This window comes from Biomphalaria glabrata, chromosome 8, assembly GCF_947242115.1.
Source record: "Biomphalaria glabrata chromosome 8, xgBioGlab47.1, whole genome shotgun sequence".
In the NCBI taxonomy this organism is placed as follows: Eukaryota; Metazoa; Mollusca; class Gastropoda; family Planorbidae; genus Biomphalaria; species Biomphalaria glabrata.
This window is the reverse complement of record NC_074718.1, coordinates 46,518,503-46,536,618: the sequence shown is the minus strand read 5'-3', so window position 1 is coordinate 46,536,618 and position 18,116 is coordinate 46,518,503. Positions and strand designations below refer to the sequence as shown.

The 18,116-nt window shown below is 34.4% G+C and overlaps 1 long non-coding RNA gene and 1 pseudogene across 1 annotated transcript; both read right to left on the bottom strand.

Moving 5' to 3' along the window:
• Positions 1-18,116, bottom strand: part of LOC129927857 (dynein axonemal heavy chain 6-like) — a 49,451-nt pseudogene that overhangs the window by 6,188 nt on the left and 25,147 nt on the right.
• On the bottom strand, positions 525-3,577 carry LOC129927872 (uncharacterized). Its single transcript, XR_008779526.1, has 2 exons — positions 3,162-3,577; positions 525-1,954 (listed from the first exon to the last, which is right to left on the bottom strand). It is a non-coding gene; the product is annotated as an uncharacterized LOC129927872 (long non-coding RNA).

Here is an 18,116-nt window from a genome sequence, read left to right as displayed (position 1 = left end):
AAATTCAAGATCCCAGCCTTCACTGACATTCGAACTCTGGCCTTCAGGTTTGGATGCCAAGCCCTTAACCATTTGACCACCACACCCCCTGGGAAGCATTTAGGTTCCTCATTATGTTATGATAAAATTAAAATCTGACAGAGGACGAGGAGGAGAAAACAACAAAAGTTTAATCAAATTTCTCTAATTTTTTTTAATTAATGGGAAATCAGGGGTGCCACTTTTCCGGAATAACCCGGAAATCCGGGTTTTGAGGGGTCCGATTTTCCCCCCTCCGGGTTTGCCTTCTACAATTTTGTTAAAATCCAGGGTTTTAGTTGATTTAGATTTTTTCGAAATTTCTGGTCATTTTCCCCCGTTAATTTTAGTTTTCTAGTTCCGATCGCGCGAGCCGCCATTTTTAAACAAATTCTACCAGTCTCATATCTCGCGATTCGCGAGACTTTCACTTTGCATGCGCACTAAGCTTTATTTACCGGTACAGTATTTTTTTTTAAGTGACAAAAAAGTGTAAACATTCTCGATCTATAGAGAATTTTTAGATCTACGGAACGCGCCTCAAATCGGCTCGATTTGGAGTCAGATCTATTTCTATGATCAATCTAGATCTGATCTAGACTGTAAAGTCTTGTAATTAGTATAGATATAGTCTAGATCTACTCGCGTACCTAGCGGCTAGTCCTAGATCTAGAAATAGAAAGAAAAAAAAATTCACGAGTGAGAATTTTTTTTTTTTTCTTTCTGTGTTTTATATTTTAATATTTGTATATGTTCCATATAGACATAGAGCCTTAGCCTATGTCTAGACTAGTCTAGAGCTATATATATTGGTCTAGAGTATTCTAGAAGTAGGATCTAGATTTAGGATATTTACATATTTTTTAGATCAGAACTAGAATCAATGATTGAAGAATTAAATTAGTAAGTTTGCGTTCGCCTGAAGACTTAGAGGCTAGAAAAAATAGATCGATTGGTCAATAGATTTATACAAATAAATTATAATTATGTATAAGCAGTCCAGCACATTCTAGCCATCTAGGTCTACATTTAAATATTAGAAACTAAATCTAAATGTTCATTTTGGAGTAGATCTGGACTAAATCTCAAAATCAATTTTATCTTGTTGCAATAGATTTACAGGTCCATGCATGTACATTGATCGAATCAGTTTTATCAATGTTGATTAAAGTAGGCTGCTTCAAATGAATAATGAGGGGAAAAATGTTAAAAGAGAGAAACATCATTTAAAATAACTGTGTGTTTGGGGGGGGGGGGGGGGTGTACAAACATTGTTAATATAAAATTGTACTAAATCCTCTTAACTTGTATTACAAACTTTATCAATAAATACACACAAACTCTATTTATTATAATGATAGGCTTACTAATTACATATTTCAAACATGGGGAGCATATTATGATATAGATCTAGATCTAGGTAGTAATTTAATACTGTTCTTCTTTCGTAAAATTTTGGTGCTTAAATTGTATACGCGGTACGTTTCAGGGTTGGTAAAGTTTGGGGTTTATGATTTCAGGGTTTGTAAAATTTGGAAATTCGGGTTTCAGGGTTTACTTGGTCTCATGGGTGGCACCCCTGTGGGAAATAATTTCATTGAATGAAGTGAAATTCTTTTTATACTTCCTATATTTCCATATCAAGTCTGATCATTTGTTAGTGTTTTTAATTTTGAAGTTCTATATTTTGATTTCGTAAACTGATTTAACCATTGTTTTAAAAATAAATATTGATTTATTAGAGAAATAATTTGATTTTAACTAAGAGTTTACATTTTGATCCATAGGTATTGTTTCGCCCTTTTTAACTGTACGCAGCTGCTCCATAACTAGTGCTTCTTCTCTAGAATATGGCAGGAGAATGAACTTGAATGAGAGATGATCAATAGGCTGGTTGTACTTTCTAGCAAAATTTTGAAGAGTTCCAGTCAAGAAACTTGTAAATAAATAGAAGATATAGTCTTCAATAAGTAAGTTTTTTTTTTTTACTGTTTTAAAAAAAAATGCTTGCCAACTAAGTACAAGTGGAATCTTTTACACATTTTTTCTTCCACTTCCCATTCTTAAACCAAATTGAAAATGAGCACAGTTATTGATTGCTGATGACAACACATGAATCAATCACAAAATTAAGCAAATAGTTAATTACCAGACAGCAGGCTTATTGTGAACAAGACAGCAGTAGGTCTGTTACAAAGGCAGAAGGATACATAATTTGAGATCTAAAGGAAATCTACAGAGGACAGACGTAGACTACTGAAAGAGAACCTAAACGGATCACAGCAATGTCTACAACAATTATGTCTGCATTGGGTGTGTCACAGCTAGGACAGCCTAGCCAAGTGAAATGCTGCACTCCTCCTTGAGACTCAAATACAAGCCTTCTCATTATTAGTCCTAAATGTACTAAGCAAAGTGAGATACGCCTTGTGTAGAGAATAAGGTGACACATTTTTTTTAAGACTGTAAAACCTTCTATTTTTTTTATCAGTACTTGAACAGCTCAGTGACTAGTACATTAGCCTTCCATCCTAGATACTTGAGACCTCCATTTCAAATACAGAATCAAGCAACTTTCTTAGTTTTAAAAAAAAAAAAATTGGTTTTGAAAGGGCAGCACCAAAACTTTCTCCCAGATTCAACCCCTTCCCCAACAGAAACTTATTGGACCATAGTGCACTGAGCAAGCTATTAGCATTAAAGTGGCAATAAACAAAAACAACTAATTAAAGTATTTCCAATTGCACAAGTTTATTATTATTAGTCTAGCTCTGTTAAAAATTAATTAGATTATTGATTCAAAATAAGTAATGCTATTTGTTTTTAAAAGTACTTTTTATATTTCACTTGTTCCTGACATGGTTTTGACACTTTAGCTTTAACAGCAATCACCTGCAGTTGCCTTAAAACAAGGTGATCATAAATGGGAAGATCAAAACTCATCCTTTAATATAGGGCAATAAAGTCATACCCAATCATGTTACGTTACAGCTTAAGAAACATAATACTCCGAAAAAACAGGTAGCACAGTAATTTATTTTCAAACACATTTTCATGATGTTTATAGGACACATAAAACTTTGTGAAAAGATATTGTAAGTATCTGACATTTAGATCTACAACTTCCCAACAAAATTACAAACCTTGTGGAAAGAAGAAGCCAGACAACCAAAAAGACTTAGGAGGTCCATTATTGATCCAATTGTCAATAAAACAACACCTCATTATCAGGTCTTTAACCCAAGATGCTAAAGACTTTAACGAAGGATAAGCGTTTCTGGCCCATAATTCTGGGACCTGAAAATGTGTATCAAAATGTGTATCAAATATACTAAAGTGCTTCTAAACATATCGTTAAAACTATTTGATTATTACTGTTACATAAAACACAGTGATTTGGAAAACTCTGGATAAGTTTAAACCATTAGTAAGCACAGTTGATTTAAGATATTCCATAATTTATTTTCATTGAAGTTCTAATAATTTATTTTCATTGAAGTTCTATTTTTCTTTTTTGTTATAATATGTGAGATGTGTGGCTGAGTAACAAGAATTCCGTGGCAACCCATGGAGAGGAAAGGGGGGGGGGCTGAGTTTTATTCCAAACGTGTTTGCTGAGTGCCTGAAGGCAACCCATTGTCTCCCCCTGATCGAGAGGAGGGGGGGGGGCTGATTTTTATTCCAAATGTGTTTGCTGAGTGCCTGAAGGCAACCCATTGTCTCCCCCTGATCCACAAAAGGAATTGGACTATAATTCAAGAAACTTGCTATAAAGCAAGAAACTTGTGCTTTACAAACAGAAAGAAATAACCCTAACCAAATTAAAAATCTATTGAAGTTGAGTAAGTCATATAATTTACACAACAATGATTTTGTTAGAAAAAACATAATGAATGGAAAGTTGATCCATACATGTGTCAGGTTGTATTTTAAAGCCTTGCCTTATCTGTCCTGGCCCCCTGACACAGTTAATCAATTATGTCAAACAAGAAACACCACTACAACAATTCATATATATTGACTTGATGAATGTTTAATCTTATGATACATTGAATGAAGAGTGAGGACTAGAAACTCAAAATACCTAAATAAATGAAAAGCTACCAGTATCTTGGAATTCCCATATTGACATAATAAAGAAATCAAACAAAAAAGACTATAGTTTATCATAAATGTTTGCAAATCAGACAGTAATATCACAACAAAATTCTATTTCACCTTAAACCACTATGCAAAATTGCATCTTAATTTGGGGGATCCTTCAACATGTGATAGATAAAGAATCTAAAAGATGTCATATAGAGCTATGAGGAATATCACAAATGGATACTTACATTAAACTAAATTAGCACCTTAGGACACTAAACATTTAGAGGAATTCCAAGACAAAACACTAGAAAAGAAACTACAGGTAGTAGTAATACCTAAAACACTAAATTGTAGTTTGCAAGTACAATAACATTACCTAATATAATAAATACTCAGAGACACAAGGCTAAAGACACATTTCTTATTCCATATGCTAGAACAAATTAATATAAATAATCTTTATTTCCAAGAACAATTTGAGAATGAAAAGGAAGGAAGGAAAAGAAAAACAATGAGTTAAAAAAGAATTTTAAGCTCTTTTTCACATGAGGTATTTGAAGCTGCAAATACCTCGGAGCTATTGTCTCAGATGAGGGAACAAAACCCAAACTATTGGCCCGAATAGCACAGTCCACAGCAGCCCTTTCAAAACTTAAAACAATATGGAAAGATAAGGGCTTAGCCCTCGGCACCAAAATCAGACTGATGTGCTCTCTGGTCATGGCCACATTTTTATATGCTTGCGAGTCGTGGACGTTGAATGCAGAGCTTGAGAGGAGGATCCTAGCAATGGAATTGAGATGCTACAGAAAGATCCTAGGCATCACATTCAAAGACTGCATCACAAACCAAGAAATCAGAGACAGGGTTACTGTAGCGATTGGAGCCCATGACGACCTGCTAACTATTGTAAAAAGACGAAAGCTTAAAACCTTTGGCCACATTACAAGATCTACGGGACTCGCAAAGACCTTCCTTCAGGGAACAGTGCCAGGGAGAAGAAGAAGAGGCAGACAGAAAAAGCGATGGGAGGACAACATTAAAGAATGGACGGGCCTGCCATTGAGAGAGGTTCTAAACAAGACAAAAAAAGGGAGGAATGGAGAAAGACGGTCGACAAATCTTGCCTGGTGCCCCAACGGTCCAACAGACTAAGGGATAGGTAAAGGTAAAAGGTAAAGGTAAGGTTTCACATGAGCCAGTGGGTAACAGGATGAATTCAGGTTGGAATGATGATTCTACTGGTTAGCTTGTCTATTAAAACTTGTACATTTTAATAATTGTCCTTATATATGTTTTACTTATTTCGGATGTTCCTTCAGAGTTGAAGATAATTACTTCCTAGTCCAAACCTCCCGCTGGATGACGGGAGATGGGAGCGGGCAGGGTTTGAACCCGGGACCATCAATAAGTCCGAACGACAGTCCAGCGTGCAAACCGCACGACCAGGCAGCCATATAGGGCAGATAACACATGCAACACATATTTCTACAAATGTAAATAAGGTCTTAGTTTCTTTTTTCTTTTTTGAGTAATGATGCTTCTTTTTTTTTGTCTAGTCATTGTCAATATTCCAGTATACCAGAGACTCATATCCACAAGTTGTACAGAAGTGCTACATCAAAACAATCTCACTCGTACAACAGCAATCTAGAAACTAAGCAAAGTTCAGAACTATGACAATAAATGTTAGACTTGGAACTTATATTAAGAACAAAGAGAGCAATCGATTATGTTAGGTATTATTGCATGCTAAGAGAGCAATCTACTGTTAGGTATTATTGCATGCTAAGAGAGCAATCTACTGTTAGGTATTATTGCATGCTAAGAGAGCAATCTACTGTTAGGTATTATTGCATGCTAAGAGAGCAATCTACTGTTAGGTATTATTGCATGCTAAGAGAGCAATCTACTGTTAGGTATTATTGCATGCTAAGAGAGCAATCTACTGTTAGGTATTATTGCATGCTAAGAGAGCAATCTACTGTTAGGTATTATTGCATGCTAAGAGAGCAATCTACTGTCAGGTATTATTGCATGCCAAGAGAGCAATCTATTATGTTAGGTAATGCATGATAAAAACTAAGACACTACTATATAAAGCTAGACACTAAAGCATCACAAGAACTAAAAGACTATCATGTAATACTAGGAACTATGGAATGATAGGATCACTAACAATATTAGAAACAGAAAGGCCTACTAAGAATTAAAAGGATGGCCCAATAAATGGGAATATGGAAATCCATTGCTGGTGGCCCAAACTTCAATAGGGGTGATGGACTGTAAGTAAAGTAAGTACTAAGAATTAAAAGAATGGCCCAGGATAAAGGAATATGGAAATCCATTGTTGGTGGCCCATACTTCAATAGGGGTGATGGACTGTAAGTAAAGTAAGTACTAAGAATTAAAAGGATGGCCCAGGATAAAGGAATATGGAAATCCATTGTTGGTGGCCCATACTTCAATAGGGGTGATGGACTGTAAGTAAAGTAAGTACTAAGAATTAAAAGGATGGCCCAGGATAAAGGAATATGGAAATCCATTGCTGGTGGCCCATACTTCAATAGGGGTGATGGACTCTAAGTAAAGTAAGTACTAAGATTTAAAAACTACCATTTTTACTTGGAACTAATAATATTGGTACGTACTGTAAACATATTGGGATTCGCTCTTTCAATATCCAGTTTGTCAATCAATCGATCCAGGACAGCCTCAGCAAGTTCATAAGTAATATCATCATTAGACATCCCACCATCAGCTGCTACGATTCTCGGTTGAACATCAAGTATTGTAGCTAGATAAAAATGTGTTTTACTCCTTTAGTTCTGCATGAACAAAAATTTTTGTCTTAAATTCCAAACATCTCACCTTTTTTTGTTGATTTATTTGAATAAGAAGAATCAATTGATTTATTAGTGCTGCTAACAAAACAGTAGGCTCAAGGTAATAGGTGAACAAAACAGATATATAAAGCAAGAGTTTCTAACTGGTTTGAATGTTCTTCTTGAACATTATCAAATGTGGTTCTCCTGAGATCAACAAAAAGCAAGTTCTAAACGACCCACAATCTGTATCTTTTTAGGGAGAAAAGTGACAAAGGAGTCTGTCCATAGAGCATAAGACTCACTGATGGCTACAATGTTGTAAGCCATAATAAAGCAGTGTAAAAAAGATTATATGACAATTTATTATATGACAATGAATCATATTCTTAACTAAAGTATTTCAAAACAAAACCAGTGTAAGTGTATATAGCAGTCAATTGCGACTGTTTTTGTTTCTATACAACCTTTACCAAAACAAACACAGACTTACCAAGTAAAGCATTGGTTTCATTCAACTGAAAGGCTATGTTTGCATTCTCATGGAGCCCAAAGATTTCTGGCTCATCTATAAGTGGTAGAGATTCTATGTAAGCCTTGACAGTAGCCAATGTCTTGACAAGAGGTGGATAGTAAATACCTTCAAAAATAGATTAAATTAAAAAAATTACCTTCCATGGCCCATTGTATTTAATACAAAACAACATAACTTTTTTTTTCAAAGACATTCTTTCTTATGAGGCTGATGACTTTTTGTAAGCAATTACTTTGCTATTAATTACTAATGAATACTACATTTTTAACAAAAGAACAATTCCCTCTCCCCCATACCTGAAATAAATCAAGGTTAAGGGCATGTATAAATCTAGTCAGAATATATAAAATTCTAGCTTGGTGATACAGATGCAGACATGGCAATATTTAAAAAAAGGGTAGCCTAGACTAGAATACTGGATCTAGATATTAATACAAGTAATAAAAGTTTCAAAGATGTAAAATGTTCTTGAAAAAGTTTATGTATTTATTGAACTCTTTGATGAAATACATTCAGGAATACTTGCTTATGTATGTGTATTCAACATATAGATTATCTGGACCTCCAGACCAAATTTAATTGTAAGAAATTTATATTTTGAAAAATTATAATGGTCAAACCAGAGTTTTCAAGTTTTTGATCAGTTGTCAACGCTTCTAAACCCTGCAGCTTCTCTACAATCAATGGAGATCCAAATAATGTTGATATGCCATACCTTAACCTAGTTAAATCCTTTTACAAATTATTAGTAGAACATTATACAAACTTACAGATGAGAGAAATCAATTTGGAATATTTGTATTTTACATTAAAATATGTTGATCTGTGTTAAGGACAATGTGTGTATGTGTGTGTGTACTGACTGAAGTAATACTTGCACAAAGACTAAAATGCTACTTTTGAGGTTGGATCACAGAAAGTCACAGATGATGAAAAAAGGAAACAGATCCTCAATTTAGTTTAGTTCTAGCTTAGACTTATACTTAGGTCCTCCTGCGCCGTTTGGCGCATTGGGCGGCAAGCTGTCTCCATAAAGAAGTCCTAGTTTGAAACCTGCTAATAAACATCAACATCTGCCGCAAATAAATTAATAGGACTTCCCTTATAATGTACCTTATATTGAATATACATTACAATTACCTGATTCCGAGTATTTATATTTTGGTTTTAAGGTTTCAGGTCTGAAAAAAAACTTTAAAATTGTCCTTAGACATCTTTGATCTTGGGCATCTGTGACTCGACCACCATAGGTAATCTGTGGTGATAAAAGAAGTTTTTAATCATTCAACTAATTGTGTATTATACTGTACAAAAAAATAATCATTCATAAATGTTAACCTAAAATTTGGAAATTAATGAATATAGATAAATATATGAAGTCTTTTATGGATGTATGTAGTTTGAAAATTGTAGTGGTATTTTATTTAAAAATGTTAAAATTTGTTTGCGCAATTGCATTTTAAGAAATGCAATAATTTGGTCTTATGACAAAATGATACTTTTCTTTCTTGACTCAATTTAGTTAAGGCATCATTAGAAAGATGTGCCCACTTCTGCTACTCCATTGATCCATCCTGATATTGCATGTCTAGCTGCTGAGCTAAATCCATATAGAAAGTCTACAACTATTTTTGATATAATGTGCACTGTTTTGTCATTTTTGCTCCACATGAAGCTGCTTAAAACGGATAAGAACCTAGGTGGGCATCCAAGTCTGGTCAATTACAAAATTATTAATTAAGTTGTCTCAAACTATTACAATGATTTCCTTTAAAATTTTTCTTTATAATTACACGTTTATAACAAAGCCATGAAAAGTCAAGAGATAAATATTTTTGGCTTAGTGTTTTAGAAAGAAACTAAAATATTTATATCTCATGCTGCGCAAATGACAATACACACAATACTCTACCTCTCCTGTTATATAGATCAGTGTCTCCCAAGGGATGTAACCATCTTTACAAAACATTTCCATGTTGAGCAATGCACACTCTGTCACTATCACTAAAAGCGTACTAAAATAAAAATAGATATGACTTATTTATAAGAAAAACTGTATACATACATTTTTTTTTCTAAAAAGATAATATTTTGAAATGAATTACTTTAGGAAAGTGAAGAAATGATCATCCAGAGAGGATTAGTGACATTCATAAACCCTATATAAAGAGAGAGAGAGAGAGTTGCAGAGTCAAGACAGTCTAGCACAGTGGAGTCCAGTACAAGATCAGAACAGTACAACAGTTATTCAATTAGAAATTTTGTGTTGCCAATAGTACACTATTTGGCATGTAATACATTAGACTCAATAAAGTATCAGCCTATTTGGAATCTGAGTTGCCACATTCTTGCAATTGGTGGTAGCTGTTATGATTTCAATCAAGAAACAAAGGAGAGAGACACAACAATATCATTATTGTTAACTGTGTTAGGTTCATTATGATTTATTAAATGTTTAATTAACAGGTCCATATTGCTGCATGTTTTGATGCTGAACATTTTCTTTTTTAAAAAATAAAAGAAATATTTATACTTTATATGTGTGTTTATTATATTCGTGTGTGTGTTGAGCATTATCTTTTTTTTTTTTTATTCATGAGCCACCAATTCATTTTAGAGCTTGCATTGCCAGGATGGTCTGCACTGAACAAAAACACATTTTTTCTTCCCTAATTGCATTTTCTATTTTAAATTGAACAAATCTAGTCTACAATATATCACAGTAGCTGCTCTCATAATACAGCCTCTTATTACTTTCAAACATTGATTATCTCTTTATCTCTTTTTTTTCTACACAGCACAGAGAATACATTTTTCTAATACATAACTTCCTTTACCAGTTGATTAATGTCTGACAGGAATCTTTTTTCCAAATAAGATTTAATAACAATATTATATAAGTAATCACCCAGCTTCAATTACTTCTGACTCTATACTGGTATAGTCTTTCACAATTGTTATAAGGAAAGGTCAAAAAATGTATTTTCAATATACCAGGTAGATGAATTTTCTCGAAAAAAAAAGGTTGTTAGACAATTATAAATGTTTAACAAAATGTTGTCCTAGTAACCTAGAGAAAAGTTTTTAGTTTCGAATATCCAGCACTAAATGAAATTTAATAATCTTAACACAGTCAGATGCTCCATGCCTAATTAGCATTAATTAAGGCCAACTCTCGTCAATTTATTATTTTATATCAGCTTCATGTCATAATTAATTTAATGGGACAAGCCTTAATAAACAAGTTGATTCTTTTGGAATAAAAACAAACATTAAGTTCTAATAATAACAATAGAAACACTGAAAAAACAACAACATAATTCCTAAGCTTTTTCTTTATAGCCTCACTGTTTTTTTTTCCAGCTATTTTTTAACATAAATAACTTTTGATTTTTTAGATAACTTCATGACACATGTTGCTGAGATTGCTTTTCTATTCCTTTTCATTGTTCAGATTGTAAGGTTTTCTTTGCTGGAGGTGGTAATGGCAATAATATGAATAAAGATAGGACAAAAGCAATTAAGAAAACTACATGACAAATGTAGAGAGTATAGATTCCCTACTCATCATGAACTGCCAGGTTTCTTTTATCCACTTAGTTTGCAATCTTAGGTACCCTACCCTGATTAAGTGTTGCCTGAACAAGTATTTTGAGCACTGGTGCTAGCTCGTGGCTTAGTTCTTTAAATTAAGCTAATATGAGTTTTCTCTGCCTCAACTCTTCTCTTCTGACCCACACATAAGTTAGCTCTGCAAAGATCTCTATCTGCAGCTGGGCAGATTAGACCAGATCTGACCATATTTGACAACAGAGTCAACAAAAAAAAGTTAGCTGTGATATTCATACTCTCCTGCCTTGACTACTGCAATCCCGTGCTAGCAGGTAGGTATACAGGACAACAACATCATTCAGCTAGAGCAGGGGTTCTCAACCTGTGGGTTGCGACCCCCCTTGGGGGTCGATTGACAATTTGCCAGGGGTCGCCTAAGACCATCGAAAATATAGATTGTTTTTTTCTATTCTTCTATTGCTGTGTGTGTGTGTTGGGGGGGGGGTCGCGTTAGAGTGGGGGATTCTAAAAGGGGTCGCCGACCTTAAAAGGTTGAGAACCGCTGAGCTAGAGCAAATTCAGAACAATGCTGCATGAATGGTCCTATGAAAAACAAGAAGTGATTCTGCTACTGCTCTCTTGTGTACACTCCATTGAATGCAAGAATTGACTACAAAACTAAGAATGTCCTTTTACTTTAGTGAACTGATCACTCCATATGTTAGAGAGAGAGCCCTGCAGTCCAAGGACTCAATGTGACATGTTTCTCACTAAAAAGTTACAGTTTGTGGGCCTTTTCAGTGCTTGTCTAAAGGTTTCGAACTCACTCCCCATTGATCTCAGACAAACAGCTTGCTTCACTACTACATTCAAGAACAACATTCAGACCTATCTGTTCAAAACTTTTTTTTTAGATTAATGGGTCATTTTAACACTTGAGTTTATGTCTGTTATGTAATAGCTTTAATAGTATCTAAAAAACAAAAAAAATTGAATGGGTCCTTACACTAATAGATAATATTCCAGTTCTTAACATTACTCTTACTGTAATATTATGGTTCTACACTCTAACTGTAATATCCCAGTTCTACAGTCTTAACATGACTCTTACTGTAATATTCCAGCCTAATGGTCCAAATTTTTTCCTCTCAAGAATAACAGCATGAAAAAAACAAATGCCAAAAATGATCTTCCTCCAGTCCATTCCCAGAGCTGTTATAAAAATTTTTTAAAATTTATATAGAAACAATAACACAAGTTAAGTCAGTCATTATTATTACTAATCTTTAAAATGTCTTTTTTTTGTCATTTTTAAATTAAAAAATCAATCAACCTACACTATAATAACAAATATAACAAATATGGAAAAGCTCCAGACCTTTGTTAACAGATGCCTACGCCGCATATTAGGAATAATGTGGCCAGAAAAGATAACTACTAATGAACTAGACAAAAGCCCATAGCCCAAGACATCACAAAACGAAAATGGAGCTGGATAGGACACACCCTGTGAAAACCAGCTACCAATGTTGCAAGGCAGGCACTTGACTGGAACCCACAAGGAAAGAGGAAAGTGGGCAGACCCAAGCAAACCTGGAAGAGGTCAGTCATCAGTGAAGCTGAGGGTACTGGAATGACATGGCAGCAGATTAAGAAAGCTGCTCAGAACCGAGTTCAGTGGAGAGGTGTGGCTGCGGCCCTATGCTCCCCTGGGAGTGCACAGGATTAAACCAACACTATAATAATCCATACACAATACATAGTGTAAATAACATTATTACTATTAACACAGAGGACTACATTATCAACTCTCAATACTATCATAGTGTTGGAATTTATTGTTAATTATTAAACAATTTTCTAACAAAAACAAAAAAGTCTTATGGTGGTCTTCAAAAAATGAAGTTGACATATCTATGAATGCCCTTCTTAGATTGGCTCTAATGCCCTTGTTGGCTCATTAGTGACTTTGACACTATTCTGAAGAACACTGACAGGGAAATGTTTGGCAGGCATTGAAGACAGAGTCTAAAGTTGCTGTGTAAAAGTGAACTGGTCTCCTGGATATTTTTAATAATGTCTTCCATGGCATTCATCCATGAAGCGGCTAAATGGCAATTCTAAAAAGAATTTAATAAGTTAAATTTAAACTAAATGTTTTGGTTTAAATAACTTTTTAACGCAAAAAATGTTAAGTCTTTTAAAAATAATACAATCAAATTTTTAATTAATATATTTATAAATCTGGGAAAAAAAAATCTATGTTTATTCAAAAATAATAAACATTGATTTCTGTTTAGTCAATGGCTAGGAGAGATTATAATATAACAGTTACCTATTTACTTTTTGAAAATGACAATTGGAAAGGTCTAAGAAAAAAACAAAATGCTAGCTTCTGTTCCTTACCTGTAAAAAAAACCCATTCACCAAATTTGGTTGCATTCTTGATCATTTTATCTGCCACTGGACCTTGACCTTGGCCAAGTGAAATTGATTTCACACTATAAGTGAATAGTTAAAATAAGGAATCAAACCTACAAATTACTTTCTAAATGTGATGAGGAGTTAATAAAAACAACCACAATGTAATTAAGCAATAACTAATCATACATAAATAAAATTTAGCAAATGTCATGTCTTTAGTTAGCTCTAATAATAACATAATAATTAAATTTCCCTCAGGAGAAATTCAGAGAGAGAGACAGACCCGTTTACATCGTTTTCGTTGATCTTACTAAAGCCTTTGATATGGTCAGCAGAAGTGGCCTTTTCAAACTCCTAAGGAAAATAGGTTGCCCTCCCAAACTACTGAAGTTCATTGAGTGCTTTCATGAGGAAATGAAATGTACTGTCAAATTTAATGGAGCCCAATCAGCACCTTTTGAGGTTAGCAGTGGTGTCAAGCAGGGATGTGTGCTCGCACCTACTCTGTTTGGCATATTCTTCTCCTGTCTACTGCATCATGTGTACAACGACATCAAGGAAGGTGTGTTTCTCCATACAAGATCCTCTGGAAAACTATTTAATGTATCAAGGCTGCGGGCAAAAACCAAGGTTAGGAAGCTACTTATCAGGGAACTCCTGTATGTTGATGATGCAGCTATTGTTGCTGATTCTGATATTCAGCTTCAATTCCTAGTTGACAAACTATCTGCTGCTAGCCAGAAGTTAGGCTTAAACATTAGTCAAAGCAAGACTAAGATACTAGTCCAGAACACAAATACTGCACCTCAAGTAAACATTAATGGCCAACCACTAGAAATTGTGGATCACTTTTGCTATCTCTGCTCCATCATATCCAACAATACTCTACTGGATAAAGACATTAACAACAGGATAGCCAAAGCAATGGCCACCATGTCACAGTTGCAGAAAAGAGTGTGGGACAACATATTGCTGACTAACAATACTAAAGCCCTAGTCTACCAGACCTGTGTGTTGAGCACCTTGCTATACGGAAGTGAAACTTGGTCAACTTACTCATGGCAGAAAAAAAGCTGAATGTCTTCCACCTCCGATGCCTAAGGCGGATCTTTAAAATAAGGTAGCAAGATAAGATAACCAATAAGGAAGTGCTACAAAGAGCAGGATGCCAGGACATGCACTCTGTTATCAGCAGCAGATGCCTTGGCTGGCTTGGCCACGTTCATAGAATGCCAGTAGATCGACTTCCACAAGATATTCTATATGGTGATCTAATAGAAGGCAGGAGAGCCGCTGGTCACCCAGTTTTACGTTATATGGATGTATGCAAACGTGACATGAAGCTCTTCAAAATCGACACAAGCAGCTGGGAAAAAGTAGCACTGGATAGATCTACAAGAAGAGAGAGCATAAAGGAAGGGTCTCGGATTGCAGATGCCATACACTACAGAAGCAGAAAGAAGGGTGATAATGCAATGGCACCTGGTGATCACATGTGCCCAACCTGCAATCACATCTGTGTATCAAGGATTGGCCTCTTTAGTCACACAAGATGTTGCAAAGGGAAAAGATCGTCTCTCCTGACGTAAAATGCCACAGAAATTTCCCTCAGCCAGCTTGCTCCAAATTAAAAGTTATACAAAGAAGAATTTATTAAATATATAATTAAACTGTATAAAGATAAAACAAATAAAAAATTGATAGGTTTCAAATAAGTAACACTTCTATCCTTCTGATGGTATTTTATCGTATCATCAGAGGGATAACATACCATCAGAACTTATAAAATACAATGGCTCAAATATAACAAAATTTTTAGGACTATCTGCCAGAAAATATGGGATTAAAAAAAACATTGCCACAAGAATAGAACCAAATTTTTTTTTTATTCCACTGCTCCAGAAAGAAAACTTGAGACAATAAAAAAAACAAACAAACTATAGAACGATAAAGTCTAATAGTTATCCAAGCAGAATAATGCTAAAAATAATTTCAACAGACTCAAAAGTTGAGGAGGTCCTTTGCAAAGGTAGAAGCATTCTTAAAAATATATTTAACATTAGACTGTTAAAGGAGAAAATGTCTTAAACAGCTAAATAAACTGGTACACGACTTCACAGATTTAAAAAAAAAAAAACGTTTGACTGGTTTTGGCATCATGGTATGTGGCAAGGGATGAGGGAGATCAGCTTGGATAAAAACATTATCAATAATATCAAAGCCCTACACCCTAAGGCAAACAGCTCAATACTTCTGAACAACAAAGTTGGAGAAAGTTTTAGGACATCCATTGGAGTGAGGTAAGGATGCATTCTCTCTCCAGCTCTTATTAACATATTTCTGAAGCATATTATGATGGAAACTCAAGAAGGATTTACTCCTACTTGACCATATGGGCAGCCTTTGTCCATCTCAGGTTTGAAGACGATATAGACCTCATTGGGGAAATTTCAGACCAGGTACAAGATATTATGGTATTTATGGTATTTATATTATGGTAGAAAACTAATTTAATGAATATATTTATTGAAAAAATGTCTGTATTTACTTTTCATGAACTCCCATATCTTTAGCAAAACGTAGAAATGATGTCATTGGATCTGATCCTGGAGAAAGAACGAAGACCAGTGGAGTAGTCTTAGACATACTTTCATAGAGTTCTGGCAATGTGACAGGAAGACTTTCAACAAATTGTTTCCCTAAACATTCAGAAACAAACTCTGTCACTGCAAATGTTGTCTAGGATAAAAACAGAATTGACATAATATAAAAGTTAACAATAAATCCAAAAAGGATATAATTAATTTTTATTCACATAAAACCCAAGAAAAATATCTTCGTTGAAAAAATTTTACACACAGTGCTTTATAGTTAGAAGATTATTTTGATCCTAACTGCTACTTTTTTCTATCATTTTCAATGGATCAACAATCTCAAAAGCCCCAAGATATCTATTAGCATTGAAGGATAACCCTGGTATCAATTTAGATTAATCTAGATCTAGATCTATTCAATTAGTCTTTCTACCTCAACATTAAATTAATTCATGTTACAGAGAATATCAACTCCTTTTAAACATTTGAACATTGTGAGTGTAAGCAATGTTTTTAATTCATCATATTGTAAAAAGCCAGAATGAGCCTTTAACTGGGAAGGAGTTTGGTTAGCAGGCCATAGATCTAGATTATCCATTTGACAGCCCTAACCCAGGGATCTAAGATGTGATGTGATTTTACAGAGAACCTGTGCCGCAGAACATAGATCTAATATTTAAACTATGACCATGGTAAGAAAACTTAAGGCTATGGCACAAGATCCTTTGATCCCCTTTGCCAGTTTCACAATTAGAATAGTAGGTCTATGTACTGGTTTGTAAGACGTGAGTGTGATGCTCTTTCATTTGGGCACACAACAAAACTTTTAATTGAAAACTCACCCTTTCCTCATGGAAAACTTTAACAAACATTAATTTTTGAAAAGCTGTCAGGCGATCATTCCAATTTCCATTAACTCTATCTAAAACGCAGAAACTTTCACAAGCTTCTTGCATTCATAACATTGTAAAACCTAGACCTAGAGGCCCAAGTCAAGCTGAATATAATATACATCCTTGTTAATAAAATGAGCCTTTTTAAAATTCTGTAACAGTTATTGTAAAGAAAAACACTTTTTTTCTCTTGCCTCCTGTTAGGAACATAATAGTACAATAGAGTCGAAATACACTGAATGACTACACAACACACATCTCTAATATTTGCTGAACACATTCTTATGGAGAGTTACAAGCACACGTTAACATAACAACGACAACTGATACAGTAAATCATTTTCATAACATTCACCCCATACCCCCTTCGGTTCAAATTGTGCCTAGGATTTACAAGGAAAGAACTAAACTAATCATACACCAAAATAATTGTTATCTTGTTCATTTTCTTTATTTCCAACAGTTATTGTATAAACTTTATGTCCATTGCTTAGATAGATTGATAAATCACTATGTAAAATGGGAATACCCACTAGAGAAAGTGAAATAAAAAAAACTTTATTTTTGTCACAAGGCACTATTGTTTTGTTATTGTCACAAGCACTACAATTTTTGTGTGAAAGATGCCAAGTCACTTAATTGCTCCTAGTTGGAGGCTCAAATTTACACTCTTGAATTTAAAGGTTTATGTCTGCATCTTCTGCCTGTTGTTCCTCATGTCTGTATCTTCAAGGTGTTTTTCTTATGTCTGCATTTTCTGCTAATTGCTTCTTGTCTTAATCTTCATGCTTGTTTCTTTTGTCTGCAAGTTTGCTGGTTGTTTCTTAAGTCTGAATTTTTGTGGGCGTCTCCTAAATCTGCATCTTCTGCTTTTTTTTTTTTTTTTTATGTTTGCACTTTTGTGGTTGTTTTTTCATCAGGTAACTGGCTTAATCAATAAAATGCATTTCGACCTCATGAATATTATCATCATAGGGTTCAACAAAAGCTGTTGCTTTTTAGGTGCAAAGATAGCAACTATCTGCTCTTTATTTTATGATCTTCATTTGGTCCATGTGTTCAGCTTTTTAAGATAGCAATAGAGCTTCGTGAGTGAGTTTGTAGTCAGGAAATCCTGATATGAAGCCAAGAACTGACCAACCCAATAAATGTGACTGGACTCGCCATCTGAGTCTAACTCAGTAAC